At 44.7% G+C, this 22,792-nt stretch overlaps 1 pseudogene across 1 annotated transcript in view; it reads left to right on the top strand.

Annotated features, from left to right (window-relative positions):
• LOC309816367 overlaps positions 1–20,852 on the top strand; it is a 140,731-nt pseudogene extending 119,879 nt beyond the window's left edge. The window contains exon 3 of the transcript in view: positions 20,406–20,852. The product of the transcript in view is annotated as an uncharacterized misc_RNA (transcript). The remainder of the gene's footprint in view (positions 1–20,405) is intronic.
• Positions 20,853–22,792: the final 1,940 nt, after the last annotated feature.

Raw genomic sequence — 22,792 nt, 5'->3', positions numbered from 1 at the left:
ACAAGTGATGTAATTATTGATATGGTTGTATTTTATCTTCCTGTTCTTTTTTTCTTTTTTCTTTTTTCCCTGTTTTCTTTTGGATTAAGCAGGTACTTATTTCATATTTTATCTTATATCTCCTGTTGGATTTTCAGCTGTCACTCTTTATACTTTTGCAGTGGTTTCTCTAGGGATTAAATGTATTTCCTTAATTTATCATAGCCTACCTTGAATTCATGAATAATGTAAGAACCTTTATTCCTCTCCCATCTTATGTGCTATTGTTGTCATATTTTACTTTTACATACACTATAAATCCTACAATGTATTGTTATAATTTTTTTACAATGTACTGTTATGATTTTTCAGCTCTCAAATTTCTATTTGGTTCTTGTTTCAATTCTAATTTTTTCTTTTTATCTTGAAATAACCCATATATTCAGCCGTTATATTAATCTCTTCCTATAACTTATTTAACATATTTTTAACAGTTGGTTTAAATTTCTTGTCTGTTAATCCAACAGCTAGTGTTTGTCTGTGGATCTGTTTCTGTTGACTATGATTTTCCTGAGTTTTGGTTACACGTTCCTGCTTCTTTGCATGTTTCATAATTTTTTTTTGTTTGGAGACTAAAGTATACTAAAATAAAGTATGATTTGGAGAGTAAAGTATACTAAAATAAAGTATAATATTTTGTTTTGTTTGTTTTCCAGAACATGCAAACCTACTCCTCTGTCTTGCAGATAGGGTGAGAGGCTCTCTCAGTCAGATTCCTCCTTGAGTCTGGTTGGGCCGCAGCCTTCATTAGATTGAGAGTTTACCTGTTAAAAGTCCATTTGTCTTCCAGCTTTTCGATCTGGTCAGTGTTTGAATTGGGAGGAGGTTGGATTAGAGTTTCAGATATTTTTGGTTCACTGTGCATTCAACTCCTCAGGGCCCCCAGATCCAATCACCATGATCATCATGAAGCTGAGTGGGACTAAGTGATTTGTCTCTGCTTACCTGCCCTGTCTTCAGGACTCCTTCCTTTCTTGGCAACATTTTTTTTTTTTTTTTTTTTTTGCCATACGCGGGCCTCTCACTGTTGTGGCCTCTCCCGTTGCAGAGCACAGGCTCTGGACACGCAGGCTCAGTGGCCATGGCTCATGGGCCTAGCCGCTCCGCGGCATGTGGGATCTTCCCAGACCGGGGCACGAACCCGTGTCCCCTGCATCGGCAGGCGGACTCTCAACCACTGCGCCACCAGGGAAAGCCTCTTGGCAACATTTTTGACAGGGCAGCATTGTTGGGTTGAGTAATTTATTTTTTCATTTGGGGTTCTTTCAGATTCCACATCATCCTGCCAGCCCACACAGTCTGTGGCAACTCTGTACTTTGTAAGTTTGGCTGAACTGGAACTATGTTTCCAAGAATTTCCTTCCTTGTGCATCTAGGTTAGTTTAGGCCATAAGAGACATTTTGCGCAAGGCTTGGCAGATAGAAATGAAGCTGCAGGTACATTGTTGGACATTCTGAAGGTTAGCAAGAGCACCGGGAACGCTTGCCTCAATGGCCAGCTCTCTAGCTCCCATGAGATCCCCTTCTTCTTCTCTGAGTTGTAGGTCAGCTGCACGTGCACCTCTGAGGTGAAGGCTGTTAGCTTTTCCCATAAATCATCCAGAGCATTCAGTTTGGAAAGTCTGAGCGACAGCTGTGGATTCCAGTTTGTCCTCATAAGTTCCAGTTCATCCTTGTGATTCCAATTTGTGCTTTCCTTTGTCCACATTCAATTTTCCTTTCTGGCTGCCAGTCTGGCTGACCTCTAGTGATTTCAAGCTTAATACTAGTTACAGAGGCAACAGCCTGTGCGGACTGACCCACCAGTGCCTAATACTGTGTAAGGTCAAACTCAGGAAATTAATCCTTGATTCTGTACCCTGCTTCTCTGATAGTAGTAGTTCTGTTTCTCTGATCGACACTGACTGCTACACACTCATCTAAGGCTAGGTTGGTTCCTCCTCATTTGTGGACAGTCTCTCCCCTCAGGTGATGCCACATGCATTCTAGACTGGTTCCCCATCCCTTCTCAGGTAGGGCAGCCACTGTGGCCCTCTACTTACCTATGAAATGCTCATTTCTTTTCGGAATTCAGTTCATCGAGGCTTCCTTCTACACTTTGCTCTTTGCTAGACCCATAGAGAAGTAGGATTTTAATTTTTGTCCAGATTTTTCTCATTGTTACCACAGGATCAAAAGTCTTTTACATTCTTCTACATCCTAAATATCATCAAAACTCTGTAAAATGTCCTTAAAGGGTGGGTGTGGGCCCTTCTCATCCTCTTTCCTCCTTTCTGGGCTGGGAACACACATGACTGGTGCTACATCAGCTGTCTTAGTCCTGGCAACAGAGAGCACTTCTAGTTCTGGCACAGGGCAGAATGGGAGGAATAAGGGTATTGTTATACAAACTCTGGACTGCTGACTTCCAGAATCTTGATATGGGAAACTAAGACCTTGAGTGCTTAAGCCATGGATACTTTTCATTTTCTGATTCATGCAGCCAAACTTATTTCCAGAGCATAGAACCAGCTTCTGGGATTTTGTGGGGCTACTCAGGGTAGGTAGTGAAGGGGAGAATGATGGAAAGTGGAGGCAAGCCAGAAGGCTCTACAAAGACAGGGTAGCTGGGGAGGGGACAGGATGTAACTAGTCTAAGGCCAGGGTGGCTGAGGTGGAAGGGGGGCTACGAGGTATGCTGGGAGGTTTGCAGGGAGAAAATGTATATTATTTTTAAGCAGCCTTGGTTTGTGTTGTGTGATGTAGCTTCCCTTTTGATAGTTCTCCAAGAGGCCTTCTGTAATGGACCTACGTTTCTTTCCAAAGCTGTAAGGAGTTGGGTCTAGGTTTCTTTAGGTGCAGCCTGGTGCTGAGACGGGCCCAGTTTTATTTAGGTTCCAGAAAATAATTTGAAGGGAGCCCTAGGACTGAAGATGATTTGGTTACTGAGGGTCCCCTGGGGAGGGATAGTTCAACAGCGTCACGGCCACAGAATGTCCAATCTGGAAGGGTCTTGGGCAGCCATCCACCTACACCCCCCTGTTGCAGATGGAGGCAGTATCTGCCTTGATTGAGACTTGCTCTCACTGCCCATTTTCTCCTTTGGACCAGGTTGTTTCATGGCTGGACTTCCCGTCTCAGCTTCTACTAGGAACTCATCCCCTCTCAGCCTAGCTAGGAGTCAACAATCAACAAACTCAACTTTATCTGTACCTCTATTTCCCAAACGGGAATTCAGCCTTGTGAACTTGACACACATGATTTTTATCATTTCTAAGATCTTCATTGAATGACTGGAATGGAAGGGAACTCCCTTGGCCAACCCAGAGGAGGAAACTGTGGCCCATGGAGGGGAAGTGACTCATCCGAGGGCATATAGCCAGTGGGACCTGGGCTGGCATTAGAACTTAACAGCTCACAGCTCATGATCCATAGCACTTTCCACACCCTCAACGCAAGGTGATATGGAGCGAGGGAAACAACATTAGAAGCCAGTTAGGCTGACTTTTTATCCTGGCTTCCCTCTGAATTATTGTTGGCCTTCTTTCCATCCCTTTGGAGGCTTTCCTCTCCTTCGTGGCAGCAGAGAGATGGAAGGCAGTTGCAGCAGCGGATTCACCCTGACCACAAAAACAAATTCCACCATCTCCCAGTCCTTTCCTATACTGATGGTCCCAGGTAGAACAGGTGAGGCAACATGAATTCATAAGAATGCTTTATTTAACTCAGTGGTTCTCAATGGAAGGGGGAGATTTTACATCCACACCCCTTCCCCTCCACTTGCCCTGGAATGTTTGCCAGTGCCTGGAGACAATTTTGGTTGTCACAAGGGGGTTTGGGATGGAACTGGAGAATGCTACTGGCATCTAGTGGATAGAGGCCAAGGATGCTGCTAAACATCCTACAGTGTACAAGAGTGTACAAGCCCCCCTCCACCCCCATGACAAAAGATTATCCAGGCTGACTTGGTAATACCCTGATAACCTAACCATGAAAGCAGTAGGAGCTGTATCAGGTCTGTGGCACCAAAGAGGCACCAAGCACACAGGCTCAGTACAAGCCCTTTCAGTTACAGCTTAGGTCCATCTCTGATCTCATCCTTCATCCACATCCTAATCATTTCCCCAATGTCCCCCATTCGCAAGTGTGGAACTATAAAGACTAGAACTTCCCGAACTGTAATGTGCATGTGAATCATCTGGCGATCTTGTTAACTTGCAGATTCTGGTTTGGCGAGTCTGGGATGGGGTCCGAGATGCCGCATTTCTAACGTCTTGGGTGATGCCAAGGCTGCTGGTCCCCAGACGAGATTTGAGTAGCAGTAAGACCACGTGTTGCTCTTCCCCTAATGACTGTTTACTTCTTGCATGTGGCTTTCCTTATTGTATCACTAACATGCTGGGGGCAGCATGTTTTGTCACTGGGATACCCTGGAGAGGGGCGGCCAAGTTCAATCTCAGCTGGACCCTCTGCTCTACTGGCTGTATTCCAACTTGGCTCACCTCCACTCGAGGTTGTAAGAATGTAAACAAAAAGCCCAGGAGATTTGATGGAGTAATGCCAGCCAGTTCCTCCGAGTTATTCTGTCAGCTTTCCCCAGTAACCCCTCTGAATGGACTCATGTAACATATTTCATTTCCATTAACTAAGTCTAATAAATTTCCCTCCTAAAATAAAACATTTTTAAAAAAAATATTTATTTAATTTGGCTGCACCGGGTCTCAGCTGTAGCAAGTGGGATCTTCGTTGCGGCATGTTAGTTGCAGCATGCGGACCTCTCAGTTGCAGCATGTGGACCTCTTAGTTGTGGCATGCATGTGGGATTTAGTTCCCTGGCCAGGGATCAAACGCGGGCCCCCTGCATTGGGAGCGTGGAGTACTGCCCACTGGACCACCAAGGAAGTCCTAAAATAAAACATTTTAATTTTGATGAATAGTACTCAATTCTCCCACCAAATATCAATATCTTTAAAATTTCCTATATCTCTATAAAAAGAAGTCGACTGCTGCACCCTTAGCTCATGATCAATATTCTCTGTTAACCAACATCAGCAAGTTACTCAACCATCTGAGCTTCACTTTTCTCACATGGAAAATGGAGCTATTAATTCCTACTTTGCAGTGTGATAGGCATTATGTACAATCATGCTATCTTTCTCTTACTAGCTGATCTGGCTTAATCAGATGTGGCAAGATGACAGACACGGAAACAATTGCCTCAAAAGAAGAGTTTATTACACAGAGTTCCCCAAAGAAGGGGTCACACAGTGCCCTGCAGGGCCACATGGGGAAGCACCTGGGTGGGCCAGGAGTGAAGGAGTGAAGGGAGAGCATGGTCCGAGCCTTTACTGAGGTTTCCATGGGAAGGAATGCATGGGCAGGGTAGGCAAGTTTGAGCAAGTTTAGGGTTGTATAGTTTGAATAACGTCAGTGGGCTCTGGGCGATAAGGGTGGTCTCTGTATGTCTGGCACCTGGCCTGGTGGTGATTTAGGGCAGGGGAAATATTAACATGGTATTAGAAAGCTAGATAAAGGAGGAGGTGGATTTATGGGCTTTGGATTGGTTGGTTTGCATAGGAATAGCATACGGAAGGCAAGTTGTTTGCTGTCTTTAGGAATTAGTCAGCCCTGGGAGGGTCAGTCTCTCCAAGATCAGCAAGGCCCCAAGATGTCAAAGCATTATAAAATACAGAAAATAAAAAATTAAATAAAAACCTTGGTTAGTACATGGTGTCAAGCATGGCTTTGGTCATTAACACCCCCTCCCTTACAGACTGCTCACCACCTCAAGTGAAGAGACAACTTATGTAAATGCGGTGGCTTCCAACCAGATGGCTGCCCCTACGTCCCTCCTCTGGAGGACTTCTCCTGCTGCCTCTTCTTTGTAGGGAGTCAGTGACAGTGCTGCTTCCAATTCACAGAATTTCCAAATGGCTGTGTAATCATAGACCCATGTAAGCATGAGCCCTGGTGTTCACAGGAAGAGGAGAAAAATCCCAGCTCCTTACCCCTGTGAAGCCAAAAGACTGCTTCTGCATTTCCTTTTCATGCTGGTAGAATAAAGCTAGTTTTGACTTCCCAGCAGCTCTGACTCCAAGTGAATAACTAGAAGCAGCAAGCAACAGGGTTGGGACCTGCTGGTGCAGTTAGAAATAAACAGCACGTGCATGGATTCCAGAGGAAAGCTGCTCTTTGTGGGGGAGGAGAGAGGGGTGGTGGGTACTGGGAACAGACGAATCTTCATCCTGCCTTAGCACTAGGGCTGCTTCTCAGACAGACAGCTCACAGCACTATAGAACTGCCTTCCTTGTGAAGTTTAAAGAGCTCAAGAGAAGCGATGTCAACAAACAGCCACTTGAGGACAGCAGGGGTGTATGGGGGCTGGCGAAGCAGGTGTCATTATTACCTTGGAGCTCAATGGGACACTTGGGCTGCTGGGCTCCCCGTTGCTGGGCTGCCTCAGGGGAGAGGGGGCCTGCACCCAGTAGGGTGCTTTTGATTGCAATGAACAGATGAACCAACTTAACGTAGCTTCCAGGGTCGTCTGGCATTGCACTTCAGAAGGTCATCACGGATGCTTGGTCCTTTCTACCTCTCTCTTCCGCCATCCACAGTGTCAGTTTTGTTCTAGGGCTGGTTCCCTTCTTTGTAGGATCGCTGCCAGCAGCAAGCTGGGCTATCTTCTTCCCCATTTATTTTAGGAAGAGAGAGAAGCTTCCTAGTCTTGTTCTTAAAAGTAAGGAAGCATAAGACATGAAGCCCTAGCAGACTTCTTATCGTGTCTCATTGGCTAGAACTGTTCCCCAGGCCAAGGGGAATGGCATATGCTGATCAGCTCAGGCCTGAGCTCTTGCTCCAGCTGCTGAAGAAGGGAGATGGGATTTCGTTTTCGTTGGGTTTGCATTGACTAAATGGGGCCCACCTGGAGGCAGCGTCAGTCCCTGAAACAGAACTGTGGCCACACAGTGGGGGAGGGGTATGGGTATTGGGGAGTCAACCACCACGTCGACTGTAGCATCTTATCACTGGAGACAGGAGACGTGGGCTCAACCACTTGCTAGCTGTGTGATTTTGGGCAAGTGGCTTAACCTCTCTGAGCCTGTTTTTCACTTTTTTTTTTTTTTGGCAGGTGGACTCTCAACCACTGCGCCACCAGGGAAGCCCCACATTTTTTTTTAATGGGAGAAAAATATGTTTTACTTAATTTTCAGACCGTGAGGGTCAATGAGGTATTGGGTGTAAAAGCCCTTTTAAGGTGCACATGTGAGGAATCAGGAACATCTGTCTCTTGACCAGCTCCTTCCAGATAAATTAAGCAGACCAATCCCTGCCTACTAAGAGATGATGGTTCAAGATAGTGCAGAAGGAGAGAGCAGAGGGGTTTACAGATGAGAATGAGTTAAGGGCAAAATATGAAGACTGGAGAAGTGAAAAGAGTCCAAAAAAGTGGCACTGTGTCCTTCTTTGTACCACTGCTGCTGATGTGAACTTTGATCACTTGGTCCGGCTGGTGTCCGCGAGACTTCTCCACTTTCATAGTTAATATTTTCCCCTTTGTAAGTAATTAGCATTTTGTGGGGAAGTCTTTGAGACTTTGTAAATATTTTGTTTATTCTCAAATTTTTATCCACAAGTTTTAGCATCCGCTAATGATTCTTGCCTGAATTATTATTATTAATTATTACTATGATGCTTGCCAAATTGAGATTGTCTAACTGTATCATTCCTTATTTTATTAGCCTCTGTCCCAGCTTAAATCTAAGAGCCTGAGTCTCATCCTTGGTCTTAAATGGGGCATTTTTGGTTTTCAGTGGAACTAAACTCCTAACCACCTCTGCCACCTTCTAGACCTGCAGCCAAATAGCTCCAACCTTCAGTTCATTTAATGTTTTATTTTCTTGAGTTTTGGTCCTTGGAGATATTTATTTTGTTTTTAATGAGGGTGTGTCTTTTTAATTTTCTCTTTTTATATTTCATTTGTTATTGCTTTGAATTTGGGATTGGGGCATGATGCTCAATACAGGTACTTGAATGACATTTTGTCTGGATTCCATAAAAAAAACGGAGGTGGTGGTTGCTCAGAGGGATGTCAACAAAAAATTATGTCCTACTTTCGCCATATATGCCAGGGTGGCAATAGAGGAATGACAAACAGACCACTGGGCAGTGATTCAAGAATCCTTGGGTGAGCACTTCAAGATGGCGGAAGAGTAAGACGCGGAGATCACCTTCCTCCCCACGGATACACCAGAAATACAGCTACACGTGGAACAACTCCTACAGAACACCTACTGAACGCTGGCAGAAGACCCCAGACCTCCCAAAAGGCAAGAAACTCCCCACGTACCTGGGTAGGGCAAAGCGGAGAGATTCCCGCACAGAGGATCGGTGCCGAGCGGCACTCACCAGCCCGAGAGGCTTGTCTGCTCGCCCGCCGGGGCAGTCGGCACTGGGAGCTGAGGCGCGGGCTTCGGTCAGAGCGCAGGGAGAGGACTGGGGCTGGCGGCGAGAACTCAGCCTGAAGGGGGCTAATGTGCCACAGCTAGCCGGGAGGGAGTCCGGGAAAACTCTGGAGCTGCCGAAGAGGCAAGAGACTTTTTCTTCCCTCTTGGTTTCCTGGTGCGCGAGGAGAGGGGATTAAGAGCGCTGCTTAAAGGGGCTCCACAGACGGGCGCGAGTCGCGACTGAAAGCGCGGAGCCCAGTGACAGGCGTGGGACGCTGGGGCTGCTGCTGCCGCCGCCAAGAAGCCTGTGTGCGAGCGCAGGTCACTGCCCACACCGCCCTTCCGGGAGCCTGTGCAGCCCGCCACTGCCGGGGTCCCGGGATCCAGGGGCGGCTTCCCTGGGAGAACGCACGGCGCGCCTCGGGCTGGTGCAACGTCACGCCGGCCTCTGCCGCTGCAGGCTCGCCCCGCACTCCGTGCCCCTCCCTCCCTCCCGGCCTGAGTGAGCCAGAGTCCCCGAAGAGGCTGCTCCTTTAACCCTGTCCTGCCTGAGCGAAGAACAGACGCCCTCCGGCGACCTACACGCAGAGGCGGGGCCAAATCCAAAGCTGAGACCCAGGAGCTGTGAGAACAAAGAAGAGAAAGGGAAACCTCTCCCAGCAGCCTCAGAAGCAGCGGATTAAAGCTCCACAATCAACTTGATGTACCCTGCATCTGTGGAATACATGAATAGACAACACATCATCCCAAATTGAGGAGCCCGGAGTCAGTGCTGTGCCTCTGAGGTGGGAGAGCCAACTTCAGGACACTGGTCCACAAGAGACCTCCCAGCTCCACATAATATCAAACGGCGAAAATCTTCCAGAGATCTCCATCTCAACACCAGCACCCAGCTTCACTCAACGACCAGCAAGCTACAGTGCTGGACACCCTAAGCCAAACAACTAGCAAGACAGGAACACAACGCCACCCATTAGCAGAGAGGTGGCCTAAAATCATAAAAAGTCCACAGACACCCCAAAACACACCACCAGACGTGGACCTGCCCACCAGAAAGACAAGATCCAGCCTCATCCACCAGAACACAGGCACTAGTCCCCTCTACCAGGAAGCCTACACATCCCACTAAACCAACCTTAGCCACTGGGGACAGACACCAAAAACAACAGGAACTACGAACCTGCAGCCTGCAAAAAGGAGACCCCAAACACAGTAACATAAGCAAAATGAGAAGACAGAAAAACACACAGCAGGAGAAGGAGCAAGATAAAAACCCACCAGACCTAACAAATGAAGAGGTAATAGGCACTCTACCTGAAAAAGAATTCAGAATAATGATGGTAAAGATGATCCAAGATTCTATTTCCCAGATCCAAAATCTTGGAAATAGAATAGACAAAATGCAAGAAACAGTTAACAAGGACCTAGAAGAACTAAAGATGAATCAAGCATCGATTAAAAACACAATACATGAAATAAAAAATACTCTAGACGGGATCAATAGCAGAATAACTGAGGCAGAAGAACGGATAAGTGAGGTGGAAGATAAAATAGTGGAAATAACTGCTGCAGAGCAAAATAAAGAAAAAAGAATGAAAAGAACAGAGGACAGTCTCAGAGACCTCTGGGACAACATTAAACACACCAACATTCGAATTATAGGGGTTCCAGAAGAAGAAGAGAAAAAGAAAGGGACTGAGAAAATATTTGAAGAGATTATAGTTGAAAACTTCCCTAATATGGGAAAGGAAATAGTTAATCAAGTCCAGGAGGCACAGAGAGTCCCATACAGAATAAATCCAAGGAGAAATACGCCAAGACACATATTACTCAAACTGTCAAAAATTAAACACAAAGAGATCATATTAAAAGCAGCAAGGCAAAAACAACAAATAACACACAAGGGAATCCCCATCAGGATAACAGCTGATCTCTCAGCAGAAACTCTACAAGCCAGAAGGGAGTGGCAGGACATAATTAAAGTGATGAAGGAGAAAAACCTGCAACCAAGATTACTCTACCCAGCAAGGATCTCATTCAGATTTGATGGAGAAATTAAAACCTTTACAGACAAGCAAAAGCTGAGAGAGTTCAGCACCACCAAACCAGCTTTACAACAAATGCTAAAGGAACTTCTCTAGGCAAGAAACACAACAGAAGGAAAAGACCTACAATAACGAACCCCAAACAATTAAGAAAATGGGAATAGGAACATACATATCGATAATTACCTTAAATGTAAATGGACTAAATGCTCCCACCAAAAGACACAGAGTGGCTGAATGGATACAAAAACAAGACCCATATATATGCTGTCTACAAGAGACCCACTTCAGACCTAGAGACACATACAGACTGAAAGTAAGGGGATGGAAAAAGATATTCCATGCAAATGGAAACCAAAAGAAAGCTGGAGTAGCAATTCTCATATCAGACAAAATAGACTTTAAAATAAAGACTACTAGAAGAGATAAAGAAGGACACTACATAATGATCAAGGGATCGATCCAAGAAGAAGATATAACAATTGTAAATATTTATGTACCCAACATAGGAGCACCTCAATACATAAGGAAAATACTAACAGCCATAAAAGGAGAAATCGACAGTAACACACTCATAGTAGGGGACTTTAACACCCCACTTTCACCAATGGACAGATCATCCAAAATGAAAGCAAATAAGGAAACACAAGCTTTAAATGATACATTAAACAAGATGGACTTAATTGATATTTATAGGACATTCCATCCAAAAACAACAGAATACACATTTTTCTCAAGTGCTCATGGAACATTCTCCAGGATAGATCATATCTTGGGTCACAAATCAAGCCTTGGTAAATTTAAGAAAATTGAAATTGTATCAAGTATCTTTTCCGACCACAATGCTATGAGACTAGATATCAATTACAGGAAAAGAGCTGTAAAAAATACAAACACATGGAGGCTAAACAATACACTACTTAATAACGAAGTGATCACTGAAGAAATCAAAGAGGAAATTAAAAAATACCTAGAAACAAATGACAATGGAGACACGACGACCCAAAACCTATGGGATGCAGCAAAAGCAGTTCTAAGAGGGAAGTTTATAGCAATACAATCCCACCTTAAGAAACAGGAAACATCTCGAATAAACAACCTAACCTTGCACCTAAAGCAATTAGAGAAAGAAGAACAAAAACATCCCAAAGTTAGCAGAAGGAAAGAAATCATAAAAATCAGATCAGAAATAAATGAAAAAGAAATGAAGGAAACGATAGCAAAGATCAATAAAACTAAAAGCTGGTTCTTTGAGAAGATAAACAAAATTGATAAACCATTAGCCAGACTCATCAAGAAAAAAAGGGAGAAGACTCAAATCAATAGAATTAGAAATGAAAAAGGAGAAGTAACAACTGACACTGCAGAAATACAAAAGATCATGAGAGATTACTATAAGCAACTCTATGCCAATAAAATGGACAACCTGGAAGAAATGGACAAATTCTTAGAAATGCACAACCTGCCAAGACTGAATCAGGAAGAAATAGAAAATATGAACAGACCAGTCACAAGCACTGAAATTGAAACTGTGATAAAAAATCTTCCAACAAACAAAAGCCCAGGACCAGATGGCTTCACAGGCGAATTCTATCAAGCATTTAGAGAAGAGCTAACACCCATCCTTCTGAAACTCTTCCAAAATATAGCAGAGGGAGGAACACTCCCAAATTCATTCTACGAGGCCACCATCACCTTGATACCAAAACCAGACAAGGATGTCACAAAGAAAGAAAACTACAGGCCAATATCACTGATGAACATAGATGCAAAAATCCTCAACAAAATACTAGCAAACAGAATCCAACAGCACATTAAAAGGATCATACACCATGATCAAGTGGGGTTTATTCCAGGAATGCAAGGATTCTTCAATATACGCAAATCAATCAACGTGATACACCATATTAACAAATTGAAGGAGAAAAACCATATGATCATCTCAATAGATGCAGAGAAAGCTTTCGACAAAATTCAACACCCATTTATGATAAAAACCCTGCAGAAAGTAGGCATAGAGGGAACTTTCCTCAACATAATAAAGGCCATATATGACAAACCCACAGCCAGCATCGTCCTCAATGGTGAAAAACTGAAACCATTTCCACTAAGATCAGGAACAAGACAAGGTTGCCCACTCTCACCACTCTTAGTCAACCTAGTTTTGGAAGTTTTAGCCACAGCAATCAGAGAAGAAAAGGAAATAAAAGGAATCCAAATTGGAAAAGAAGAAGTAAAGCTGTCACTATTTGCGGATGACATGATACTATACATAGAGAATCCTAAAGATGCTACCAGAAAACTACTAGAGTTAATCAATGAATTTGGTAAAGTTGCAGGATACAAAATTAATGCACAGAAATCTCTGGCATTCCTATATACTGATGATGAAAAATCTGAAAGTGAAATCAAGGAAACACTCCCATTTACCATTGCAACAAAAAGAATAAAATATCTAGGAATAAACCTACCTAAGGAGACAAAAGACCTGTATGCAGAAAATTATAAGACACTGATGAAAGAAATTAAAGATGATACAAATAGATGGAGAGATGTACCATGTTCTTGGATTGGAAGAATCAACATTGTGAAAATGACTCTACTACCCAAAGCGATCTACAGGTTCAATGCAATCCCTATCAAACTACCACTGGCATTTTTCACAGAACTAGAACAAAAACTTTCACAATTTGTATGGAAACACAAAAGACCCCGAATAGCCAAAGCAATCTTGAGAACGAAAAATGGAGCTGGAGGAATCAGGCTCCCTGACTTCAGACTATACTACAAAGCTACAGTAATCAAGACAGTATGGTACTGGCACAAAAACAGAAAGATAGATCAATGGAACAGGATAGAAAGCCCAGAGTTAAACCCACGGACATATGGTCACCTTATCTTTGATAAAGGAGGCAGGAATGTACAGTGGAGAAAGGACAGTCTCTTCAATAAGTGGTGCTGGGAAAACTGGATAGGGACATGTAAAAGTATGAGATTAGATCACTCCCTAACACCATACACAAAAATAACCTCAAAATGGATTAAAGACCTAAATGTAAGGCCAGACACTATCAAACTCTTAGAGGAACACATAGGCAGAACACTCTATGACATAAATCACAGCAAGATCCTTTGGGACCCACCTCCTAGAGAAATGGAAATAAAGACAAAAATAAACACATGGGACCTAATGAAACTTCAAAGCTTTTGCACAGCAAAGGAAACCATAAACAAGACCAAAAGACAACCCTCAGAATGGGAGAAAATATTTGCAAATGAAGCAACTGACAAAGGATTAATCTCCAAAATTTATAAGCAGCTCATGCAGCTCAATAACAAAAAAACAAACAACCCAATCCAAAAATGGGCAGAAGACCTAAATAGACATTTCTCCACAGAAGATATACAGACTGCCAACAAACACATGAAAGGATGCTCAACATCTTTACTCATTAGAGAAATGCAAATCAAAACTACCATGAGATATCATCTCACACCAGTCAGAATGGCCATCATCAAAAAATCTAGAAACAATAAATGCTGGAGAGGGTGTGGAAAAAAGGGAACACTCTTGCACTGCTGGTGGGAATGTGAATTGGTACAGCCGCTATGGAGAACGGTATGGAGGTTCCTTAAAAAACTACAAATAGAACTACCATATGACCCAGCAATCCCACTACTGGGCATATACCCTGAGGAAACCATAATTCAAAAAGAGACATGTACCAAAATGTTCATAGCAGCCCTATTTACAATAGCCCGGAGATGGATACAACCTAAGTGTCCATCATCGGATGAATGGATAAAGAAGATGTGGCACATATATACAATGGAATATTACTCAGCCATAAAAAGAAATGAAATTGAGCTATTTGTAATGAGGTGGATAGACCTAGAGTCTGTCATACAGAGTGAAGTAAGTCAGAAAGAGAAAGACAAATACTGTATGCTAACACATATATATGGAATTTAAGAAAAAAAAATGTCATGAAGAACATAGGGGTAAGACAGGAATAAAGACACAGACCTACTAGAGAATGGACTTGAGGATATGGGGAGGGGGAAGGGTAAGCTGTGACAAAGTGAAAGAGCGGCATGGACATATATACACTACCAAACGTGAGGTAGATAGCTAGTGGGAAGCAGCCGCATAGCACAGGGAGATCAGCTCGATACTTTGTGACTGCCTGGAGGGGTGGGATAGGGAGGGTGGGAGGGAGACGCAAAAGGGAATGGATATGGAAACATATGTATATGTATAACTGATTAAATTTGTTATAAAGCAAAAAAATAAAATTAAATTAAAAAAAAAAAAAAAAAGAATCCTTGGACTTATTTCCTGCAATATCCTCTATCTGCTAACTTGCTGTGTGGCGTTGGACAAATGACTTAGGCTCTCTGGGCCTCAGCGCCCTCCACTGAAAAATAGTGCTGTTAGACTACTTAACCTACAAGGTCCTTGTCAGCTCTAGAATTCCAGGAGTCTACAGGGGATAGTTTAAAACAATGCTCTCTGTTACAGTTGGAAGGACTGTTGAGAGTATTTGTTCAGTTCAGGCAAATGGTAAATGTGTCGGCCACTCTAATGAAATGAGTACATTTTTGCTCTAAATGTCATGGATGTTTATTATCAGATTAAACTACAGCAGACCTAATTTTAGCTCTTCCAATTCAAGAGGAGCAATGAATATTAAATGTTAGGCATAATTAAAGATGCAGATGTAGTTATATTGAATTATAAACCTCATTAAGTGCAACGTCCCAGGAAGGCCCCTGAGACCAGCTACAAAGGACTTCTAGTCGCAACACTGCAGTTAATAAAATATTGTAAAGTAGATCTCACTCCAGAAATATTACGACTTGGATGCAAGGAGTTTTTAAAAGCATGGCTGGAGTTGGTTTCATGGGTAATTTCTTTGCAGATGGTTGGAAGGGAAAACTTTTCCTCGGCATCTCCACAGAAAGCCTCATTGGGGCGTGGTGCTCCCCCCTCAATCTCCCAACGTGGATTCTAGTCTCCTGGGTCAGCAAGAAGGGCAACTTCAAGGTCAGTCAGATTTCATTCCAGAGTCAGTAGTAAGTGGAGTTGGTTCAGAGGGCAGAGGTTTACTACGGACTAGAAAGCCATGTTTTTATATATATAGAGAGAGAAACGTTCTCTTGGTGACATTTTCTTTTCTGTCTGTAAGGATAATACATTATCATTTTACAAATTCATACAATACAGAATAGGATAAAGAAGTAAAAAAATCCAACTACTTCAAGATAATCACTGTTTATATATATATATATATATATATATATATATATATATATTTTTTTTTTTTTTTTTTTTTTTTTTTTTTTTGCTGTACGCGGGCCTCCCACTGTTGTGGCCTCTCCCGCTGCGGAGCGCAGGCTCCAGACGCGCAGGCCCAGCAGCCATGGCTCACAGGCCCAGCCGCTCCGCGGCACGCGGGATCCTCCCGGACCGGGGCACGAACCCATGTCCCCTGCATCGGCAGGCGGACTCTCAACCACTGCGCCACCAGGGAAGCCCCCACTGTTAATATTTTGATGCATGGATCTCTCCCTCCATCCCTCCCTCCTTCTCTCTCATATTCAACAAAAACAATAGATCCTACCTTAAAACCTGTTTTTCCATCTACTCTTTCATTTAACATGAAGTAGACATCTTTCCATGTCAATAAATATTGATATATATTGCCTTTTCTAATGGCTAATGATATTCCATTGTATGGATTTAATTTTTGAAAACCAATCCACCATTACTGAGCACTTAGATCTTTCCAAAAGAAGTTTTCTGTTTTTTAACTATTGTAAATAACACTGTAAGGGACATCCTTATTCATGCATCTTTGCATCTTTATTGGATTACCTCCTTAGGATAATTTCTTTAAAAAGGATTAGGCAGGGTCATTTATCTAGTTGCATAATAATGCTGTGCAATGAACTACCTCAAACTTAGTAGCTTAAAACAATAAGCATTTATCTTGCTCTTGAGTCTGGGGGTTGGCAATTTAGGTGGTGCTTGACTGGGCTGTTCTGGGCTTGGCTGGTCTCACTCACAGGTCTGTGGTCAGCTGCAGGTTGGGTGGCCTCAGCTGGTCTTGGCTGGGACAGTTCGGGTGACTCAGCTTTGCTCTGTGGCCCAGACATGTTCTCAGGGCAAAGGCAGAAGAAGAGGGAAAGCAGAAACAAGTAAGGGCTTTTTTAAGTGTCCGCTTGAGACCAGTCCACTAACATCGCATTGGCCAAAGCAAGTCACATGGCTGAATGCAACCTTAAGAGGTAAAGATGGGAAGAACCACAAAGTCACGTTTCAGAAGGCTTGGATACAGGGTGGGGTGTTGATTTGGGGTCTCCTGCATTGGCAGTCAAAGCACATGCACATTTAACATTTTGATGCATACTTACGCACTGTCCAGCTGATGGGACCTGTTTACACTGCCGCCAATGATGATGAGCTACCCTTTGTGGAGTCTTCAGTTAATGGGCCCAACTTCTGCGTCCTGATGGGCATTCTCTGCTCAGGGAGACCCGTCTCTCTCCTCGCTGTCCGGTGAGCATCTCATGCTGATTTTTCTCCAGGCTCCTGCTGCTCTCTCCTATCTCAAATGTTCTTCCTCCCTCTATCCTACCCATGTCCCACCCACCATATATCCAAATCCTGCACATTTATCAAGGCTCACCTCTATCAACTCTGCAACTCCCAGGGATGTTGCCTTCCTCTGAGCTGTTGTAGAGCAGGTAGGGTGACCAACTTGTTCCAGTCTGCCCAAGATTTTACTGGTTTTAAAAACATAAAGTCCTGCATCTCAGGAACTCCCTCAGTGCTGGGCAAACCCAGCCAGTTGGTCACCATAAGAGAGGGGGTTGGCAAACTTTCAAGGGTCAGACAGTGACTATTTTAGGCCACGTGATCTCTGTTTCAACTACTTGGCTTTGCCAATGCAGCATGAAAGCCACCATAGACAGTATGCCCCAAATGGGTGTGTCTGTGTTTCAGTAAAACTTTATTTACAAAAACAGGCAGTGGACTGTTTGCTCCATGTGCCAGAGTTTTCTGATACCTACTTTAGGGCTTAACATTTGTTCTGCACAATTTAATCCTACATCATATTTTCTCTTACGTTGTTTCATGTGGATTTGTCTTGTCTCCTTGTTTGGAATGTAAGGGAAGTATAATATCTTGACAGCATGCTCTGTCACTTAACAGCTATGTGAACCTTTCTGGCCTCAGTTTCCTCATCTGTCAAATGGGATAATACATAATGGTATTGACCTCATAGGGATTTCTGAAGATTAAGTGAGTTAATCTTTGTACAGCCCCTGGTGCACCTGGCACATCGTGAGGACTCAGTAAATGTGAGCAGCTGCCATCACCACCACCACTACCATGATCAACCCATGTGACTTCTGGAGGAGCTAGCAGAGGTCTGGTTACAGAAGAGGCTCAATAAATAGAATCATAAAGATAGATGATGTTAAAGAGGGAAGGCTCTTCAAGAATGTCTCATTTAACACCCTCATTTTAGAGATGAGCATCGTGGAGTAACTCCTGTGCTAAGCACGGTGGGATGATATCCATCACAACCGACAGTGCACCCTGCCCCCAAGTGTTACCCACCTTCATCCCGTGGCTACCCATCAGCCCCTGCATGCCCAGAGGCCAAATTCCAGCTTCCATGTCATGGGCGGCCCACGGAGAAGGCCAGCTTTTGTCTTGTTTTCTGTCCCCTGGTCTTTTCCTTGGGATGGTGTTCCCTCACCTGAGCTGTGCAGGTGAGGCTCAGAAGAGGACCAACCTGAGGTTGTACCTGGGAGGTTGTAGCTGGACTCCAGCACAGGTGGAGTCAGGTGCTAGCAGTGTGTTGAAAACGGTCAGAACTAAGGCCGTGGGTGCACAGGTGTGCTGGGCTTGCCTCAAGTTGGGGCCTGGCATGTGGTGTGCGGGCAGACACTTGGCTCGGGCAGGCCAGACAGGGCCCTGGACTACACCGTGCCCTTATCTTAGGGTGGGAGGCGAGAAGGGGAGACCCCATGGGAGATGCTGGTCCAGTGACCCCTTTGGTCAAGTCTCTGCCACCTGGTTCTTCTTCAGGCGCATCTCATCGGGATACTTCTTCCATCCTGGTGCTGGTTCAGCTTTGATCTGGGAAAATAAAATGCCAGGCTGCTGGGTCCCCAGCTGCCATCTTCTGCAGCAAGAGTGAGACTTCATGATCCTGCTGGCTCACGCGCCCTTCATTTCCCGGTAATTAAACAAGTGGAGATCAAAGCCGACAAATCTCCCCCATCTCTCAGCGCAGTAGATGAAAGGTAAATACTTCCAGCAACAGTTTTTTTTTTCCTCATTAAAAGTGAGATGTGAAATGTCTTTCCTTACTTTGAAGAATACTGATAAGTTCAAGGTCACTCCAGATAAGATATTTAGTTTGACTATCTTTATTATTCCACACCAATTGTTGGTCTGTAAAAAACTGGGTTGACTTGAGGGGATTGCAGAGGCTAAATCATAGCAAATAAGTCAGAAGACAAAGGAAAGTAAAGAATGATACCAAGATGGTAACTGGTCCGCACTGTGGAAACCTACACCTTGTGTATTATCTTCTCGTTGCGGGGCAGGTGCAAGGGCTTCTGAGGCCAGTATCTCAGATGGGTCCTGGAGTCCTACATATGGAATCTCAGGCAGATGGCCCGATGCTGTCTCGGCTGGGCTCCAGAAGAGACCATTGAGATCTGCTGTTTTCTTTGTAAACGAAAGAACCCATCCCTAAGGCCATGAATCTGGGGGAGCTGGTCTATCCAACCTGGGTCAACAAATGCCTGCTGGGTGTCATCAGGCTCTTTTCAGTGCAAAGAACAGACCTCCCTTGAACAGGTAGCTACTGTAAAGACACCACAGGGACTGGAATCAGAACAGGAATTCGAGTATGGCTCACGGAGCCCACAGAGCCTTGGGAAGGAAGAAGACAGCCTCTTTCTGCTCTCTTCTGACTGCCCTCCCTGGCTTATCCATCCTTGCAGCTTCCTCCGACTTCCACCTGCTCACCAGCTCCCAGGGCTGCTCTGAGTGCAGGTCTCCCCCCATGTCCCCTCTGTCTGTCTCTCACAGCTTACCTCTTCAGTCCCTCGTTCTCCGGTTCCAGACTCCAGAGAGAGGGAGGGAGAGAGAGATCTGACTGACCTGGGCTGTCCTGTGGAGTGAAGTCACAGGTTTCTGGCCAGGCTGGGGGTGTTCCAGGCCATGCCCCCGTCCAGCTAGCTGTAAGGGTGGGGCCTTGTCCCCAGAGTCACACGGTAAAAAAATGCCAGCTGTGGGGCTTCCCTGGTGGCGTAGTGGTTGAGAATCTGCCTGCTAATGCAGGAGACACGGGTTCGAGCCCTGGACTGGGAAGATCCCACATGCCGCGGAGCAACTAGGCCCATGAGCCACAACTACTGAGCCTGCGCGTCTGGAGCCTGTGCTCCGCAACAAGAGAGGCCGCGATAGTGAGAGGCCCGCGTACCGCGATGAAGAGTGGCCCCTGCTTGTCACAACTAGAGAAAGCCCTCCCACAGAAATGAAGACCCAACACAGCCAAAAATAAATAAATTAATAAATTAATTAATTAATGCCAAGCATTTGAAGCCTTTTTAAAAACAAAAAGCCAGCTGCCCTTCAGCAGCAGATGTGGGTGTGAGATTCTCCTCATGAGGGACTCTGGTAGTGTGAGGCTGCGATGGGCGTTTTAAGGGGTGTCAGAGCGGGACCAAGAGGCTGATGGCTTGGGCTGGACTCTTGGCTGGCTTTTGATCAGCTGTTTTGTTGGTTTGTTTTTGAGATGTAATTCACATACCATAGTATTCACCGTTTTAAAGTGCACAATTCAGTGGTTTTCATTATATTTACAAGGTTGGGCGACCATCACCACTGTCTAATTCCAGAACATTTGCATCACTCTCTGCACTCAGGGATTTCTCCGGCGGTCCAGTGGTTCAGGTTCCGTGCTTCCAGGTGCCCGGACGAGGGACGGAGCTGGGAGACGGCGTCCGCCGCTGGCTCGCCTTGGCACCCGTCGCATCTGGGGCTTTCCGGAGCCGGCTGAGCCTGAGGAAAGGTGGTCAGGTCTCCGACGGACGACGGACGCGGTGTCAGTTCCGAGTCTGGTACCATGAGGTCAGTCCCCGTTCCCCTCAGCGGCGCCATTTTGCCCAAACCGGTGAAATGTCCTCGTCCCTTCTCCGTGTGTTCTCCCTCGTGATCCCCTTTCTCTCTGTCGGGACGCTCATTAGCAAGAACTCTGCTGCTCTGCTTGAGCATGATACTTTTGTTCCAGAGGATGATGATGATGATGACTAACAGGGCGTGGAGGAAGTGTAGAAAGGAGAAAGTCCGAACTTAAGAAATGGTGATGCTCGCACCCTTTCCTCCTTCCCTACCAGCACGTGGGAAAGCACCAGGGAAAGCCCGCACCCTCCCAACCCTGATGAAGCCTCCTGCATGGTCTGTGACCGTAGCTCAGATCCCCAGGCTCCGGGAGGCTCCTGGAGTTGTGCTGCCCACCGAGCATAATCAAATTATGAATAAACATAATAAATATCAAAAAAAAAAAAAGGATTCTGTGCTTCCACTGCAGGGGGCGCGGGTTCGAGGAACTAAGATCCCACGTGCCGTTCAGTGCTGACAAAAAGTTTTTTAAAAAAATAACTCAGCACTCAAAGCAGTCCCTTCCCGCTTCCCCTCCCCCAGCCCCAGGCAGCCACTGATTTACTTTCTGTCCCTATGGATTTGCCTTTTCTGGACGTTTCATGTAAATGGAGTCATACAATATGTAGCTTTTTGTGTTTGTCTTCTTTTACTTAGCATAATAATTTCAAGGTTCATGTATATCGTGTAGCACGAATCAGTGCTATGCCTGAATAATATTTAATTTACGGATATACCATATTTTATTTTTCCATTCATCAGTTGATGGACATTTGTGTTGTTTCTACTTTTTGGCTATTATGAATAATGCTGCTATGAATATTTGTGTACAGTTTTTCAGTGAACACATATTTTCATTTCTCTTGCATAGATATGTAGGAGTGGAATTGCTGAGTTATATGACACTTCTATATTTATCTTTTTTTTTTTTTTTGCCACACCACTTCCTAACCACTGGACCAACAGGGAATTCCCTATATTTATCTTTCTGAGGAACTGCCAGACTGTTTGCCAAAGTGTCTGCACCATTTTACATTCCCACCAGCAGCGTACGAGAGCTCCAACTTTTCCATATCCTAGCCAACACTTACTATCTGTCTTTCTGAGTATAGCCATGCTGTGGGTGTGAAGTGGTATTTCACTGTGTTTGTTTGTTTGTTTGTTTTTACGGTACGCGGGCCCCTCACTGTTGTGGCCTCTCCCGCTGCGGAGCACAGGCTCCGGACGCGCAGGTTCAGTGGCCATGGCTCACGGGCCCAGCCGCTCCGTGGCATGTGGGATCCTCCCGGACCAGAGCACGAACCAGTGTCCCCTGCGTCGACAGGCGGACTCTCAACCACTGCGCCACCAGGGAAGCCCCACTGTGGTTTTGATTTGCATTTCCCCAGTGGCTAATGATTTGAGTATCTTTTCATGTACTTATTGGCCGCTTGATACCTTCTTTGGAGAAATGTCTATTCAAATCTTTGCTCATTAAAAAAATTTGACTTGTCTTTCATTAATTTACTAGCTGTTTGACATTGGGCTCATTGCTCAATCTCTCTGGGACTAAATTTTCTCACCTTAACAGTGGGGGTACCTACCTCTCAAGGTCGTTGGGGGCATTACATGAAGTCACGCATGTCAGTGCCTTCCTTACACAGTGCCTGATCGATGGAAAAAACTCAACTTATTGCGCCACTGTGAAGACTAACTTAATTTCTCAGTAGCATAATCTCTCCTCCACAAAGGAAACTGTTTGGCGGGGAGGGAGAAGGGACTTACGGAGAACAATTTGATCAGTAGCAAAGAAGCTGTGTCTGGATGGAGAGCGAGGATTCTCATCCCCACCAAGGGACAGACCTCAGTTACAATAGAAGCTTAATGCCTTTTTTGCTCAATAGGGTTTCAGGCCAGGGCTGAGGACAATAGGAGAATTTGGGAAGTGACAAAAGGAGATAAGCTGGGGGGGACATACGCAGACAACAGAGAATCTTTAAAGGTGGTTTTTATGGAGCTTCACCTGTGATGTATCTTCCCACCAAAGTGTTAGTAAAATCTACATCTCACTAAGAATTGTAGAATTGGATCTTTTTGAGAGAATGCTGTGAAAT

The sequence above is a fragment of the Mesoplodon mirus genome (assembly GCF_964341445.2).
Source record: "Mesoplodon mirus genome assembly, chromosome: 2".
NCBI classification, from domain to species: Eukaryota; Metazoa; Chordata; class Mammalia; order Artiodactyla; family Ziphiidae; genus Mesoplodon; species Mesoplodon mirus.
This window is presented reverse-complemented; position numbering and strand designations above follow the sequence as displayed.